The sequence below is a fragment of the Hyperolius riggenbachi genome, chromosome 1 (genome assembly GCF_040937935.1).
Source record: "Hyperolius riggenbachi isolate aHypRig1 chromosome 1, aHypRig1.pri, whole genome shotgun sequence".
NCBI lineage: Eukaryota > Metazoa > Chordata > Amphibia > Anura > Hyperoliidae > Hyperolius > Hyperolius riggenbachi.
In genome coordinates, this window is record NC_090646.1 from 472,516,710 (window position 1) to 472,535,031 (window position 18,322).

Sequence of the window (18,322 nt, forward strand, 5' to 3'; positions counted from 1 at the left end):
ACCTTTGAAATCACATCAGGAAGGAGAGGTGTGAAGACCAGTGTGTTTGTCACAGGGGAAGTAAGGAGAAATGTCACTGCTTTGAATTTGCAGTAATTGGCAGAAGTTTGTCTAACTGATCTTAAGTGGAGAGAAGGGAATTAATTTGCTAATAGGGATCAACAAACAGCACTGACTTAAAAAGAATTCACTAACCTTTTAATGAATGCACTAATCACGGGAGAGAGATTAGTTTGGAGGTGTGAAAATAAATATTTGCTGTACTTGCTGTACATATGCTTGGCCTGCTGCTATTAATGGTATATTTGCAGTGTGCCTAGTAGAAAGAGATATAATCTGGGTGATAATTTAATGTTCATTTGTGTGACTATTGTATTTTAGGCAAAGGGAAGCAATTGCAAAGGTCATGAACTTCAAGCAAAAACAAAACTCCCTTGCAAATTCTCTTTGAGTGACAGTGAGTGGTATTATTATTACTTTGGATTTACCATATATAGCGCCAGTTCTTTGACACTGTGGAGAATTGCGTAATTTTTGGGGTACAACTTAATTACCATACATAAATGTCATAAATAGATTGTGAATTCGTAAAAGACATCTGGATACGAAACTCCATAGGTGTACCAAATCTCTTAATTCTTGATGTCAGCACATGGGCATGATTTTTTGCCATTTAATACAGATGATTGATTTTCATAATATTTGTTGAATGAACAAAATCAGACAGATTATTACACATCAGTACATACAGTGCAATGTAGTTTGTATTAATTGCTAATTTCAGATATTAGATGACATTTTATTGTGCAGAACATCACCCACCTAGCATCCACCAATCAGCCACAAGCTCAGAAGTCACTGATATGAAACCAGAATGCAGCCTAAGCTAGTCTAAAATGTTATACACTCAAGAACAATCAGTGTCACCTGCCACATCTGTGCATGACTGTCAGGGCGACCCTGTGAGGAATAACCAGCACAGAGATGCGCAGAGCAGCTGTAACTGAACGGTGTGTACTGTTCATTGGAGAGGGGAGGAGGGACAACCGTGTGCTGCACGAACAAGCAGATTTTGGCAGGCAGAGTAAGTGAGACTACAGTTTGCTTGTCTTTTGCTTGTTCACTTGTGTCATTTAGCAATCTGGTATCAGAACCAAACTATGTTGGGGGTGGGGAGGTTGAATTAGCTGTATACATGCTAGATTCAGCTGAGATGTGGTCAGCTAGCAGGCATGGTTATTGGTGCAGATTACTTAAATTTTTTGCATTATGATGTGGTCAGATGGCCAGCTCCAATCAAGTTCCTTCCAGTACGGGTATGAAGTTTAAAGCCTTGGGGGACATTGCTGGGCCAAGGCTTGTACAGATGTGTCGCTATGCTGCACAAGAGAAAGGGATGTGTGCTCTGACCAGTCAACTCCGGACGTAAATACTGGCTGCCTCAAGTCAATTGACTAATTGAAATGGCAAAGCGTTTGCATATTGCATTTGCCCACCAGAATATGCAGGATCTAAACTATCCACCTGCTCTTCCTGCAGGAGTTGGCCTATGCAATATATTGCATCTCAACAGGGGTGCCGCGTGTAGGCCTCCTTGTACCCCCAAGAAATGAAGGGCAGCGCAGACACCCCCACAAGGCATCCACTGCCCGAGAGCGCCGCAACTGCCCCTCAGGGAGGGAGGAAGCGAGAGAACATGGCCAGTATACCCCCCCGGACATGGCCGGTGCCCGGGGGAACCACCCATGCTGCCCCCCCCAGGGGATAGATTCCCCACCTTTGCGAATTTACTTACCTGTGGTGCAAATTGCATGTCCTGGGAGCAAACACACCAATGGCGGGGTGAGGGGGGGCAGGGCGCAGACGAGCCCCCCAAATGCTGCCACCGCTGGGCAAGCCCATCTGCACCCCCCCCCCCCCCCCACACACACACACACAACACCCCCAGGAAGAAAGTGATGTGTCGCTAGTTTGCAGTCTAGCAACTTGTTCAATCACAAACTAGGGGATCAGGGTTGTTGTCATTGACATTTGTATGTCATTAAACAATATTTCTTTTACAGTTAAAGAACATTACTGTTTCTTAACTTATACATTTAAGAAAAGAGGCAAAGGGTGTTTTTTATGCCTTGATAGGTGTGTGATGTGTATCACTGGTGTCACTTATTGTATTCAAACTCATACATGTCGATCTTTTATTTAAACAATCAACGTTATTAAGAAGAGGCTTGTTAGACTATGGCTTGTTGCTATGATGCAGCTATTTGGTTAACACAGCATGTCTGTCTGGTATTTCCTATGCTTATATTGTATACTTTTCCAGAATACTTATATTTTTCTCATAATGTATATGGTATGTTGTTATTTTTAGTTTATCTCTGCTGTCACCTTGTATTATCACGTTTTTTATTTATGGCTTCAGGAAGCCTGCCTAACGTTACACCCATCTGCTTACTGACTTTTTTTTTCCTCAACACAATGGGGAAGATTTATCAAACTTGTTGCACAGAACACAAAGTAAAACCAGAGCAGTTTACTACTGATCTACTCAGTGGCGTAACTACAATTCATGGGGCCCCAGCTAAACTTTGGTGGGGACCCCAATTCCTGTGCTTCCCCTTGGTGCTCTTCTCGACCTTGAGGCCCATCTCACAAAGGTCATAAAACAAGTGTGGCCATCATGCTCTTCACACCCATAACAGGTGTAGCCACACAAACGCCTGATGTGACGTATAGTCCCCTGTATCAGAGGAAGGGAAGGTCAGTAGATGGGGCCTCCACAGCTCTGATAGAGCGACTGCAGGGGCGGCTCCCCTCTAGTTACATTCCTGGATCTACCTTACCTCAGCATCTCAGTTAATAAGTCTTCCTCCTTTATGATAAACAAAAATAAGAGCAGAAAATCCTACCACCTCTTAGGGTGCAGAATTATTCTTCATGTGATCCCACTGCCCATGCAATCCTTTGGGCCTGCTCACATCTCTGCGTTGCAATGGATCACATTGTTCTACTTTGCAGCATGCAGTACATTCTTGGATTACATATACGAAGATGTAAACATTCTTTAGATATTGACCAGGCTTTGAAATAATGTGTGTTATATTATGCGCACTGTCCATCGCAGTACATTATAACAGAGTACCCAAGCAGCTTGCGGTGACCCAAAACCACTAGGAAAGTATAGGAGACTAAAAGAGGCCGAAAAGCCCCCCTACTAAAAAAAGCAATGCTTAGTGTGGTTTGCCTTCTTAAAACAGAAGATACTTGCAATAATTCAGATTTAAGAGTGCAACTATGGTTACCCACAATGCACTTTGCTGAATATGCAAATTATCTCTTTATGCCCCTGATGCCCGGCTCACATCCAGAACCGCTGGTGTATAGCAAGCCTATAGCTGTAAATTTTACAGAGCCACATCAACCCAACATGCAAGGCAGCCTGTTTCGGACTGTTGGTCCTCATCAGTACATGGCAGGGATTGATATGGCTGTATGGGATAAGGCTTGGCCTAGAACACTTCATCCTACTACCAATTACTGAATCTGAGAGAGCCTAAGCGCTTTGAGTCCTATGGGAGAAAAGCGCTTTAGAAATGTTATTGTATTGTATTGTATTGTACAACAGAGTAACCATGCAGCTTGGGTGACCCAAAACCACTAGGAAATTATAGGGGACTAAAAGAGACTGAAAAGCCTTCCTACTAAAAAAGCAATGCTTAGTGTGGTTTGCCTTCTTAAAACATTGCATTGTGGGTAACCATAGTTGCACTCTTAAATCAGCATTATTGCAAGTATCTTCTGTTTTAAGAAGGCAAACCACACTAAGCATTGCTTTTTAGTAGGGGGGCTTTTTGGTCTATTTTAGTCCCCTATACTTTCCTAGTGGTTTTGGGTCACCCCAAGCTGCTTAGTTACTTTGTTGTACTGATCCAAGCCTTATCCCATAGAGCCATATCAATCCATGCCATGCACTGAGGAGGGCCAACCGTCCGAAACAGGCTGTCTGCATGTGGGATTGATGTAGCTCTGTAAAATGTAAATCTGTAAGCTTGCTATACACCAGTGGTTTTGGATGTAAGCCTGGGTTCAGGGGCATAAAGAGATCATTTGCAGCGCGCATTGTGGGTAACCACAGTTACACTCCTACATCTGAATTATTGCAAGTACCTTCTGTACATTATAACGCATTAAAGCAACCTTTGAGTTTAAATAAATAAAAAAGTAAGATAGAGGGAAGCCCCTTAATCCTCCAGAAGCTTCTCCGATCCTTATTTAACCCATCGCTGGATGCCAGAACCCTCCTCTTTTCTTAGTGGCCATGCTCCTGTCTGTGAACAAGCATGGCTGTAATGCGCAGGTGCACTGATGGTCCGCGTCTGTGCAGTAGCATGGAGCTGGCTGCTCTTGCATGGAAGGAAAAAGCAAAGCATGAGGAATTCTGTCCTACTGCACAGGTGCTGGCTGTTTTGTGCCTGTACAGTGCGCCTGCTCTCACACGGATGGGAGTGCAGCAGCACTAACCTATTTGATAAGCCCTTGTCAGAGGGTCCCCGAGCTGGAACGGCGAGCTCGAGGGGGGGGGGGGGGCCTCTGGATTATCCAAACGCTTCTCTCTACTGAGGTAAGTACAGTATTCTGTGGGGGGGGGGGGGTTCTCCCCCTTCAGGTACACTTTATAAGGTATAAGTAATGAGTACTGCGGGAATCCAGCCTAACAGGTCTGCCTATTTCTGGCTATTGCGCAGATGCTAATTTACTGTAAATGTACACAGGACGGCTGCAGTGAATGGAACATCACAGAAGCTTTTCTACATATGCATCAACCTGATTTCCACTGGGAACCTTGACAAGGTGATACAGTTGTTGCTGACACAATATATGAAACATAAATGTTATTTAAAAGTCATAAAAGGTGGATTTCAGTCATTAAATGACAGTCTGGTCTTACAGGTGGAGCCTAGTACGATTTTCTCACTTCCAAAGAACTATTGCCATTATCCATTATTATTATTGATTTATAACCCGCCAACATATTCCATGGCGCTGTTCAAAGTAAGAAACAAACATTGGGGTACAAAACAATACAGACATTGGTGTACACCAATATACAAAATACAGAATTGGTCAAAAATACAGAATTGGTAATTACAGTGACAAAAAAGAACATGATTAATACAATGTATAACAAATTAGAAGACACAAAAGGATGAGAGAGCCCTGCCCTTGCAAGCTTACAGTCCAAAGATAATCCATTGTACCATTATGTTGTGGCTGAATTCAATGATTGAATGTTTGAATTCCTGAAGAAGTGAATGGTATTTTATGAACTGCTTTCGGTTGAAGCCAGCTTGCATTCTTTTTATTTTTTGTGGCCATTTCAGAGACGATTCTTGACTTGCTAGCTTATTGATTCATTTTTGATATTGCAATCTGTAAATGTATGCTGTTTATTTTTTTCCAATCTAAGTGGTATTTATTGATACAGAGAACTTGCACTACGCTGAATTATGGAGGTGTGATTCTCTGGTTTTGGTATTGTAATATGAGGATTAAAATCCATGTTTTAGGACTGTCTTTGATGTAATAAAGTTTGTTATGTTTCATATGTTGTGTCAGCGACAACTATCACTTTATGAAGTTCCCTGCTGCAGTCCACCCCCTTCTCCACAGGACTTTCTGCTTCTTAACCACTCTGCATCCAGACCTTGTTTCCCACTTATGGACCAGAGCAGTTTTGACAGTTTAGCTATGTCCTTATTTAATCAGCAATAACTATCCCTACTTATGACACAGAAATTAAATTTTTTTTTTTTTCAAGACAAACTAGGCTTTCATTGTATGCCATTTTTTCCATCGAACAATTTTGTTTTCTATGAATTTTAATGGGAAAACAAGGAAAAAGCACATTATTTCTCAGTTTTACCAATTCCATTTTAAAAATAAAAAGTGTCACTGTAGTTAAAATCCACAAATTGTGTTTGGCTATTCTTACCGTTTATCACAAAACTTAGATTATGTTCCTGTCACAATTTATGTTGAAGATATTTGATTCTGAAATAATGCTACAGAGTGTATATTTCATTATGAACTGAGAAAATAGTATTTTGAATGGTAAAAATCAATCTCATTAGCGCGGGGAACATATATTCCCGTTCACCAATTATTGCTGCATCAGATAATGCCAGAAATGTGCACAGGAGCAAGCCCAATCCTGCACAGCACTGCTTCTGCTACAAGACGTATTTCTACGTCCTCGTGGCTTAGATGAAGTCACAGAGGACGTATATATACTGTAGTGGTGGATAAAGTGCTTAACCTTATTGATTGGGATGATGGGGACATGTATTCACAGTACATACTTTTTATGATAATGTTTTAAAAAATAAAAAGGTGGCAAACATGTTCACTGTAGTGACTGTACACAGCTCGGTGTCCTCTCCCTGTTGAGCTGTTCCTCTAGCTCTAACCTTTTTCAGCTCGGGGACAGCTATCCAGACCAAACTTTTCTCTGGGGTCTGGGGGGGGGGTTTAGTGGTGGTAGCCTGAATTCCCCGATTTGGACTGTAGTATATAGGTAAGTAGGTATCTAGGTATAGTTGCCCCCAGTATAGGTAGCTAATACAGTTGCCCCTGTATAAGTAGTATAGTTGCCCCAGTATAGTTAGTTAGGTAGTATAGTTACCCAAGTATAGGTAGTATAGTTATCCCTGTATAGCTAGTATAGTTACCCCAGTATAGCTAGTATAGTTACCCCAGTATAGCTAGTATAGTTACCCCAGTATAGCTAGTATAGTTAGCACAGTATAGCTAGTATAGTTAGCCCAGTATAGCTAGTATAGTTAGCCCAGTATAGCTAGTATAGTTAGCCCAGTATAGCTAGTATAGTTAGCCCAGTATAGCTAGTATAGTTACTCCAGTGTAGTTAGGATAGGTGCCCTGAGTGCCCCCTCCCCGCGCGGCCCCGCTTCTGTTACCTTATGCGCTGGCGGTTGCTTCCTCTTTTATTCTTATATACCCTGGTGGTCCCTCTCCTCTTTGCACCATCATCTATAACTGCAGTGCGTCCCGCAGCTGCTGTAAAGAGGAAGGAAACAGGACAGTGGCTTCCTGTAGTGGTGATATACATCGTCGTTACCATGGGAACTGCTGTCCCACTTCCTTCCCTTCCTTACAGCAGCCGTGGGACGCGCTGCTGTTATAGAAGATGCTGCAAAGAGGAGAGATGCCACCAGGGAATGTATGAGAGGAAGTGGACGCCAGCTCTTAAGGTAACAGGAGCGGCGTGGGGGAGAGAGGCCAGGCCCGCCGGAAAACTGCCCACGGACCGGCAGTGGCCTGCGGTCCGGTGGTTGGGGACCCCTGCTCTAGCTTATACATAAAGTTATTTGACTTTCCCGTTGATGGAACTTAGTTTATTTGTGAGATATCCTTTGCCCTGCTTCAATAAAAGATTTATTCTGGGCAACACACTTTGTCACTGTGAGGGCCCTTTTCCACTAGCGGAATCGCAAACCGCTAGCGATTTTACAATCGCTAGGGTTTGCTAAATAACATAGGAATCACGGTAGGGGGACAGCTATCCAGACCAAACTTTTCTCTGGGGTCTGGGGGGGGGGGGGGGGTTTAGTGGTGGTAGCCTGAATTCCCCGATTTGGACTGTAGTATATAGGTAAGTAGGTATCTAGGTATAGTTGCCCCCAGTATAGGTAGCTAATACAGTTGCCCCTGTATAAGTAGTATAGTTGCCCCAGTATAGTTAGTTAGGTAGTATAGTTACCCAAGTATAGGTAGTATAGTTATCCCTGTATAGCTAGTATAGTTACCCCAGTATAGCTAGTATAGTTACCCCAGTATAGCTAGTATAGTTACCCCAGTATAGCTAGTATAGTTAGCACAGTATAGCTAGTATAGTTAGCCCAGTATAGCTAGTATAGTTAGCCCAGTATAGCTAGTATAGTTAGCCCAGTATAGCTAGTATAGTTAGCCCAGTATAGCTAGTATAGTTACTCCAGTGTAGTTAGGATAGGTGCCCTGAGTGCCCCCTCCCCGCGCGGCCCCGCTTCTGTTACCTTATGCGCTGGCGGTTGCTTCCTCTTTTATTCTTATATACCCTGGTGGTCCCTCTCCTCTTTGCACCATCATCTATAACTGCAGTGCGTCCCGCAGCTGCTGTAAAGAGGAAGGAAACAGGACAGTGGCTTCCTGTAGTGGTGATATACATCGTCGTTACCATGGGAACTGCTGTCCCACTTCCTTCCCTTCCTTACAGCAGCCGTGGGACGCGCTGCTGTTATAGAAGATGCTGCAAAGAGGAGAGATGCCACCAGGGAATGTATGAGAGGAAGTGGACGCCAGCTCTTAAGGTAACAGGAGCGGCGTGGGGGAGAGAGGCCAGGCCCGCCGGAAAACTGCCCACGGACCGGCAGTGGCCTGCGGTCCGGTGGTTGGGGACCCCTGCTCTAGCTTATACATAAAGTTATTTGACTTTCCCGTTGATGGAACTTAGTTTATTTGTGAGATATCCTTTGCCCTGCTTCAATAAAAGATTTATTCTGGGCAACACACTTTGTCACTGTGAGGGCCCTTTTCCACTAGCGGAATCGCAAACCGCTAGCGATTTTACAATCGCTAGGGTTTGCTAAATAACATAGGAATCACGGTAGGGTATTTCCACTACCGCGATTCGTTTTTGCCTGAAACGCGATCACGGCGTAGAGGGATATTTGCCGCGATTTTGCAATGCAGTGCATAGCATAGCAAAATCGCGGCCGCAAATGTCGGGAAATCGCCGGTAATTTTTTACTTTTTGCGATTCAGCAGTCGCTATCGTTCAGCGTGAACGCTAGCGACTGCTAGTGGAAAAGGGCCCTGAGTCCCGTGAGAATGATTTCTGCTGTAAAATTCAAGAGTTATTGGTGAATTCGTTTCCCTAGAGATATGAGTACATGGGAAGATAATTAATTTGTAAAGTTTGTCAAAATGCTTGGTTGGATTTTTGGGGGGGATGGAAACTTTAAAAAAAATGTAAATAAAGGTAGAATGAGTTATAGGGGGATTGGATAGTGCCTGGATAGTGTAATGATTAAGGGCTTTGCCTCTGAATGCCTCTGCCTCCAACTCAGGAGAAGTGGGTTCAAATGTCTGCTCTTCCTGTTCAGTAAGCCAGCACCTATTCAGCAAGGAGTCCTTGGGCGAGACTCCCTAACACTGCTAATGCCTACTGAGTGTATCCTAGTGGCTGCAGCTCAGGCGCTTTGAGTTTGAGAAAGAAAAGCGCAATATAAATATTTATTATGTCTTCGTCTTATAGGACAAAGATAATGTTAGCTGTTTTGCTCTGGTTTACATGCCCACACAAGTTAAAGCACTTGATGTCCACAGTAGGATATGGAGATATTGTATGTGTGGTTGTTATTATTATTATTATTTAGTATTTATATAGAGCCAACATCTTCCGCAGCGCTTTACAGAGTATGTATAGGCTCATCACTAACTGTCCCTCAGAGGAGCTCACAATCTAATCGCTAATCTGTCAAGCTCTTCACTGGCTGCCAATTAACCAGAGGATCCAATTCAAACTCCTAACCCTAATCTACATAGCTCTCCACAATCTCTCTCCCCGGTACATATCGTCACTCATTTCCAGATACAAACCCAATCGCAATTTCAGATCTGCACACAATCGTCTGTTGTCCTCCTCTAGAATCACCTCCTCACATTCCCGCTTACAAGATTTTGCACGCGCTTCACCTCTTCTCTGGAATCCCCTCCCACAACACATTCGTCACTCGCCAACTGTTATAATTTAAGAAGGCCTCAGTTATTTGGACTGAGTTAGTCAAAAAGGCTTGATGAGCAGACCTGTCCTTTAAGGGGATTTTCTCTGTAGAGAGAAAATCTGCAGTTCTGTCAGCAGAACTAGAACATACCAAGAAGCTGTTCTGAACAAGGCCGCAGGTCTCCCTGACCTGGACATGGAACAATAAACATCAGCCATGTTTTGTAAATATCCACATTCCTGCATGTATGTCAAATGCCTCATTGATTATTAATCGAGTAGGCGGGTATGATGACACCACGAGTGGGTCCACCAATAGACTGATATAGGGGGTGGCGAAGATGATGTCATATTTAACTCTTTCCTAGTCGGTATTAAATCTGGAGCGAGCAATGGAGAACTCACTTCTGCTTCTTCCTTCCGCACTAGCTCCCAAGGCCGACTGGGACCTCTAAGCATGTTCTTCCCTTATGTAATCTGATCTAATGTCTGCTGTACATAGGTAGTTTAGTGGAACGTAGGTTAGCAAGAAGTGCCTGAGTGACTTCAGTAGGGAGTCTAATCACGAGCTTGTAACGCAACATGAAGATTGGCATGGCTAGGATATGATGAATGTATCTATCTGTATTTCTGTAGTCCTGAATAAATAACGTAAACATTGAAGAAGCCTGAGAAAGTCTATCTACTGTTTGCTGTGTGGAGAGTCAAGTGATCTCACAGTCTGTGAGACGATGGTGTCGAAGCAAGGTGATAAGAACAGTTTATAACACCAACCTTTGGTACTTTTAATCGCTCTCTAAAAACTCATTTGTTCCGACAAGCATATGCGCTACCCTAGGCCACTTCCCTTTGTCTTAAGACCAAATTGCACTCCTACTAGGTATCCTAAAACACACTGCCTTTATATATTTTATCGTATACTACCCCTCCTCTTGTTTCCCCCCATTCCCTTTAGATTGTAAGCTCGCAAGGGCAGGGCTCTCTCCTCCTTTTGTGTCTTGGAAATCATTATACATTTTATTCATCATGTTACTTTTATCACTGTCATTACCACTTCTGTATTTTGTATTCTGTATGCTGTATCATTTTTTGTATTTTGTCACTAATTATGTATCTTGTATATTAGTGTACACCATTGTCTGTATTATGTACCCCATGTTTGTTTCTTACTTTGTACAGCGCCACGGAATATGTTGGCGCTTTATAAATCAATAATAATCGCTACCATAGTCATATGTCTATGTATGTATCGTGTAATGTATGTATCATAGTCTAGGGCCAATTTTGGGGAAGCCAATTAACTTATCTGTATGTTTTTTGGGATGTGGGAGGAAACCGGAGTGCCCGGAGGAAACCCACACAGACACGGGGAGAACATGCAAACTCCTTGAAGATGTTGACCTGGCTGGGAATCAAACCGGGAATCCAGCAGTGCAAGGCGAAAGCGCTAACCACTACGCCACCGTGCTGCCCCACTGTATGTGTGGTTCTGAAGAATGAGGGAGAAAGTTTAGTGTTGGAATTTACATAACATGTAGGCATCTCTGCAAGTGTGGGTATAAAAATGTAGACTATAACTGGCTTAATGCCCAACATACGACTCTTCTTTGTAGTATTAGAATTTTTTCGTTATTTATTATTATATAATGCCAAGTAAATGAATGTTTGTGTCTTCATGCCAAGTAAATTAAACTTCCCAACTGCAAGCTTTTCTGATTACTATCCATACAACATGGAAAGCAGCTGTATAGACTTGCCTCGGTGACATATTAGATGTTAATTCCTGTACTGCAGTGTATAAGCATGTAATATGATAGTAGACAGATGGGGTATAATTAGGGGAATCTGTAGGAACTAATTCAACTCTGTATTATTTTAAATTAACTGATAAATTACATGTTCTCATTGTCCAGACTTGTGTTTGCATAGTCTGATCATTTTGCTAGAGTATTAAATCTTGATATATAGTATATTCTATATTGATAGTCCTATAATACCCACTTGTGTAACATTGCCTTCATCAAAGCATTACAAAATTTGCATAGGTGACTGATGAAGATCTTTCATAGGTCTTTTTCAAATGGATGGCTGAACTTCACATACTGTATGCCACACAGTTCAGCCTCCAGTCTGCTGGTCAGTGAATGCCTCTTGGCAACAATTTAATGCAGCTGAATAGCAGCTTTGTAAACACATGTGCTTCATTGTTTGATAAAAATTGTCACATATCATGCCAGAGCACAGCAACCACCATGCTCAAATGTGCCTCCATGGGAAGGAAGCCTCTACACTGCCCTTGGATCTACTCGGTATACAATTAGTTTCAAAGGCTGCCCAAGGAGCACCAAAGACCTAGCAGGTCAAATAACTTACTATAGTCATGGCACAGGAACAACTGGATAGACTGAGAACGGAGAAGGCTCTATGTTATTCAGAGCCTTCCCTCTATTTAGGTCAGTATGAAACCCACAGTGAGTTTCCTCATGCTGTCCTATGGTTCCCTATCTTTGAGTGCAGTCCCTCCAAAGATTACCGTCAAGGACTTGTCAGTAGTCTGATCTGGGCTGCACTTCTCTTCATGCATGAGCGCAGCCATACTGCATCTGCACGAGTACAAAGCCATGCCTGCACAGTAAGCTGGGGCAGAGCTCATGCACAAGCGACTGTGCTACTGCACAGGCACGGCTGCAGCACGGCCACAAACGTGTTAGATGAGGAGTGCGGCCCCAATCAGCTGGAGGTACACGAGCAGCAACAGGGGACCAGAGGACTGCATGGGAAGCCTCCTCCTTAGGTAAGTATCTTTATTTGTAATGCATTTGGGCCTTGGGTTCTCTTTAACTATTCTAAACAAGACCAAGATTTAAGTTTAGGGTCAGGTCAGACGGACGACTGTCGACAGCTGTGTACAGCATTTATTACATAGCAAGGAAATGAGCAGCGCTACTTATATATGCGTAGCTTCTGTTTGGGTTCAAGGTGCGTTTGTAGTTCCTGGGGGGGCTCAGCGCATCTCTGATGGAGGCCATTCGGAGGCGGCCTGGTGTTGCGCTGATCCACCTTGTGCGCAATTTTCAATTTTCGATTTTATTTGATTAGCCGCACCCAGGCTATGCATATACATAGGTTAGGATTTAGTTAGTGTTAGGCCCCTCCCATGGAGGATTGACTTCTTCGCAGTGGGAGGGACGAGTACTTAATAGGTTGCATGCAAGCTGTTAATGGAAACCAACATCCTCCTCTAGTGGTAGACAGGTCATGTGTATGCTCGGTGTGTATTCGACCCCACAAGTGGGGCTTGCACTCTTTTGCAGGTAGGCACTAGTCTGTTTTTAAGTAGCGCTGCTCATTTCCTTGCTATGTACTAATGTAATTGGTTTTTGGTCAGCTGCTCCCACTTAACAGCATTTATTGCCAGGATCTACCTTGTCCTGTGTTGAGATTAATGGCCGTGTTCATCTCAATGCATTTAATGTTGGCTGCTGGCGATCGCGCCTCGGTCAATCAAGTCTTCTGAGATGTTGGGTTTAATGTCTAGCGTTGGCTGTCTTCACAGTCCAGTGTCCGCCTTGGTGCTCAATACTCAACAATGATAGGGAACCAATGCCAAATGCTTTTCAGCTAAGCTCTTTATGGAAGCAGACAAGCTTTTAGCATTGGCTAAACGAGCCGCCGGCAGCCATCCGTCTGAACCAACCCTCATTCATTCTTTTAGCTGATCTGGAGCCATTGCTGTTGTAATATCACAGCTTATCAGCTCTATAACTGCTGATCAGATAATACTTCTGTACTTTTATCATGATTTGTAATGTACTTGGAGTCAATTTGTCCTGTCTGGGGTGAAGTTTGTGCTACAGCAGCTGATGTGCTAATTCTTCATACTGCTGTGATACAGTGCCATCAGTCTGCTGCTGTGAAGCATGGCATTGATGTGGTACTCTGCTCTGTCTCCTGCCTTTCCTCCGGCTGCTGTCTGTCACACTGTTATCTCCCCTGGGCTCCCATTGCTAATGAAGTTAAAACAGGTTGTTAAATAGACACCAATTGCTGCCAGGAACCCCCTCTCCTTCTGAGGTGTGAATTCCACCCCCATCCTAGGATCTGAGACTGTTTTTACAGTATTCTGATCCTTTTACTAAACTTATGTTTGAAAAACAGCTCTTGTTCAAAAGTGAAGATAAATTGGAACAGCTTGAATTGCATACAACTTTACTTTGTTGTCAACAGCTATCTATCTCTGTAGCATTTCTTTTCCTGTTCGATTCCTGGCAGATTCAATCACTCTAATTAATTCTACCAGAAACTATTGCACCAACATGTCCGATTGATGAATTTCTTTAGTTTTCACCTACAGTTGATTGGAAGTATCAGTTGTACAGGACAGAAATTTACATAAATTGGGGTGGGGCAGAAGCAGTAGTCATTTGATGGTTGCATCGAACAGTGCAATGCTTCGGTTTGATTGATTTTTCAATAGATTTCCTGCTGACATCTATTAAGAATCAATGTGCTGTTTGGAAGTAATCAATCACAATTCAATCAGATTGTGATCATATAGTGGTTGATCAGTTCACCGCATCAGGGAAGAATTGAAGCGCGTATGGATACCTTATTGGTATCATACCATACACTGCAATATTTTCAATGGTCTAGATGTTATATTTGATGACCACTTAAATATAACTAAAAGCTTTAAAAACTATTTCCTCTTAATCAGTTTTTGATAATTGTATCAACCATTGATCTGGAAAGGGAGCTCTTTTGTAACTAGATGTAGATGGCAGCATGGGACATGGGCTTGGATGACAGAAGTAGCTAACAGTCGTGGCAGTGTAACTAATAGATCAGATTGTTGCTAGACCTTGCTCAGATATTAAGTGGTGTAAGTTAGTATGCCAGTAAATTATCAATATACAGTATTTATTTATTGTAGCGTCTAAGGTAGATCAAAATGCACAGTACTCAATATGCAGGAACTTGAATGCAATACAGTAATCAAGTAGCAGCTTAGGTCTCACCAGTTGATGCAGCATGGAGTCTTTATCCCATGCATTGGCCAGTGCTTTTGAGGTAGGCTAGATCCACACTAGACACAGTTGCAGGACGGACACTGCAGTCCGGATCTGGGGAAGATTAGGGGAAGTACCCACCGTACTGCAAACTGATGAAAGTGCATCAGTTTTGCATCAGTTTCCGTTCAGGTTTTTCCCTGACAGAAAACGTCTCTATCATTAGGAAGGAGTGGGAGGATTTTTTGGGCCAATCATAAAGCTCAGGCTATCCGTTTTAACATCCGTTTTTTGCCTGTGGAGCTGGAGATGCGTTTTCTCATTGCTTTCACTACCCCCTGCGTGTATCCGTGGTCCTGATCCGTTGCGTGAAAATGCAGCAGATCCGGACCTTCCGTTCAGGTTTTGAAAACGGGTCCCCGCAAACGCAGACGGATCCGTTTTTTACTTGGGTGAGGCTGGCTGCTACTTTGAACATTAGTATCCGGGACTCCGTTTTTCATCAGGTTTGAAAAACGCAGCCACGGATACGTTTCCGGACCTAGTGTGGACCAGCTCGTAATCCATGCAGGCCCAGAGTAACGTGCAGATAGCAAGCAGCTGACTTGCCAACTAATCGTCGCTCATGGATCTCCGAATGATGTACATGCCCACCCTCTTTCCACTTTAGCCAAATACAGAGTGCCACAGTGGCCAAACAACAGGTTCACTAAAGGTGGCCACTAACGGTCCAATTTCTAGCGAAAAATCGTTCGAGCGATCAGAAATTCTGATCGGATGAAAAATCGTTCACTACACCATCAACTAACCAATCTTTGCTACCTATCTATCACGACCACCTAGAAAATCCAAATTTTCGTTCGACGAAAATTCATTCGGGTGACATTTTTTTCACTCATTCATAATCGATTGTGTCCACCAATGGAGATTATTTACAACCAATCCGATCAGAATTTCTTATCGCTCGAATGATTTTTCGCTAGAAATTGGACCGTTAGTGGCCAGCTTCAAACTGATGCTCTATTATATCCAATTTTACTATACTTGGCATTATACTGTATACTCATAATGGTGCTTGGCAGGATCCTGAACATTTAGTTTACTATACCGGAAGTTCTCCTGTATCTGAGTTTACCATAACGATAGTATACTGTATTACATTGTGGTGCATGCACTAATGTGTCAAAATATTTAAAATATGTATTTTTACAGCCTACAACAGTGACAGTCAGTGCAGGAAGAAGCTAGTGATTTAGCTCCCGACCAAGTACAGTACTTTCAAAGTGATTTATTTGATATCCGATAATCAAGGTGCCTATAAGCAGATCAAAACAAAACTGGGCTATGGAGTGCCTCATCAGATGTAGGGAAAGCTTTGTACCTGGAGTGTGGCTTTAAAAATAAAAAAATAGTAAGGGATGGTGATAAGCAGAATTCTCATATATAGTAGCAATAGGTGAGATATTTTTGAGACGTCACCAAAGTTACAGCACTACACATTCAAGTAAGTCCCAAGTAGGAAATTCAATATCTTAATTTATCGCCAGGCATTTCTGTTGATCCATTTGCATGAATCAATACGGATGCTACTCAATTTTAAACGCAAACCTTCCATGAATGGAGGTGTAAATGCACGCTGCATTTAGGGGCTTGGGAGACAGGACGAGTAAAGCCGGCTGTGGCGCACTAGCGCCACAGGATTCACATTGGCAGCCGAAAGGTTAAGGGGCCAGAGCATCCTGAAAGGGTTAACATAGACTGATTTTTGGTGGTTACCAATAGACCAACCCTTCATGAAACTGGAGAATGTTTCAGCCATTTTGGCTCTTCAGATACTTACTGAGTGTGTAATATGATCAGATAATTCTCTGCAGACATTTTTATTTCCCTGTGGCTTGGCCATACATCAGTTTGCTTAGATGTGTAGTCTTGATTCATATGTCTATAATTCATTGGTTTTGGGGATTAGTAACACTCACTTCACACTTTGATGCTGATGAGTTATGTGCTTGATCGCAGCTTAGTATCATCAGTTCAAGCACATCTGGCCATGTTTCACACCAAAAAACAAGCATGTCACTGATAGGTAATAATTATTAAAAGTAGTTTGATGATTGGTTGGACATATTTGTCTACTGTGTGCTTGCACATTGTGTATAATTACTATGAGCTGGTTTTCATGACTTTATTGTGGTGAAATGACAAGTTCTTCTCACAGAAATACTCTGGAAGTGATTTAGTAATTCCATGCTGTGCAGCAATCCACAATGATTTTCAGAGGGACGTGGTAGGAACCAGTAAAATGTAGTTCTTAAATCAGGTATGTATGTCTTCTTCTTTCATTTGTTCAATGCACTTATTCACTTTAGGGCCCGTTTCCACTAGCCACCGTGCACGGCTGCGAGACGCGCTGTGGCACTTCCTGGTCAGCGGGAACGCTGACGAATCCCAGAAGCCATGCCATGCACGGCTATGGGATTCGCAGCCTCCCGCACAGAAACTGAGGGCAATGCCGGCCGAATCACTGAGGTAAGCTCTTCGGCCGGCGGCGCCATTGTTTCCTATGGCAGAGTTTCCCAGCGCGGTTTGCCTGCGGGGAAACTCTCCGAACGGGCCCTTACTGTAAATAAGTACGGAGTCTGAAAAAAGATCCCTTGTAATTATTCACTTGGGTAACTGGTTGCATTCAACATCGTTTTTTTTTGGGGGGGGGGGAAGGGTAAGAGCTTTTCACCCCTGACACCACCCCACAAGCCATGTGGCTTTGTTGTAGACCAGTAGCTGATACAAGCACTTCACACTGGAAGTCTTTAGATCAAACCTAAAGCTGCCAGAGATTCCTTCATCCAAAGGATGCCAACACAAAATCGTACAGTATAACCTCAGTGCTATAAACAAATGGCCTGCAACCCCCTACTGAAGTGCTCTACAAACCTTACACGTGGCCACCCCTGCACGTGGTCCGCTTTCAATCTGTATACATTTGCATACAAATTTGCATAATCCTGTTTTGACCATGCCTAACAGAAGTACAGCTTATTGACTACCTCCTAAGACTTAACAACAAAAGTTGTTTAGGTGATACCTTCACCTAAACAACTTTTGTTGTTATGTCTTCGGATTCTCTTCATGACTAATACCGGACCACACGCAACTGACTACCTCCTGTCATCTTAAAGAGAACCTGAAGTGTAAATAAGTTTAAATAGCAAATACTTTCCTAAGGAAAGTGAAGTCTCTGACTCTTCCAAAGGCTTCCTGTGCTGTCCTCCAGTCTCCTGATGCTTGCTGGGTTCCTCAACATCAGGTTGGGCTCCTCTTCTGGCACACGCATGGCCATGCTGCACCTGCGTCCGGATAGTATGGATAGAATGGCTTGATAATGGACCTCAACATATAGCTCCAAAATGTAGCTATGTTTTGGTCTCATTTCGCTTTATTGAAGTTGGTGTCAGACTCTTCTGTTTGCATGACATCGCCAGATACTGTCACGTTTTGCGATTATCTGTTTGTTTCCTAAACTTCACTATGTCTT

At 43.0% G+C, this 18,322-nt stretch overlaps 1 long non-coding RNA gene across 7 annotated transcripts in view; it reads left to right on the forward strand.

Moving 5' to 3' along the window:
- Positions 1 to 18,322, forward strand: part of LOC137521583 (uncharacterized) — a 296,776-nt gene that overhangs the window by 38,638 nt on the left and 239,816 nt on the right. For all 7 annotated transcript variants that reach the window (XR_011022156.1, XR_011022153.1, XR_011022157.1 and 4 more), the window contains exon 4: positions 382 to 457. This is a non-coding gene — a long non-coding RNA (uncharacterized lncRNA). The remainder of the gene's footprint in view (positions 1 to 381; positions 458 to 18,322) is intronic.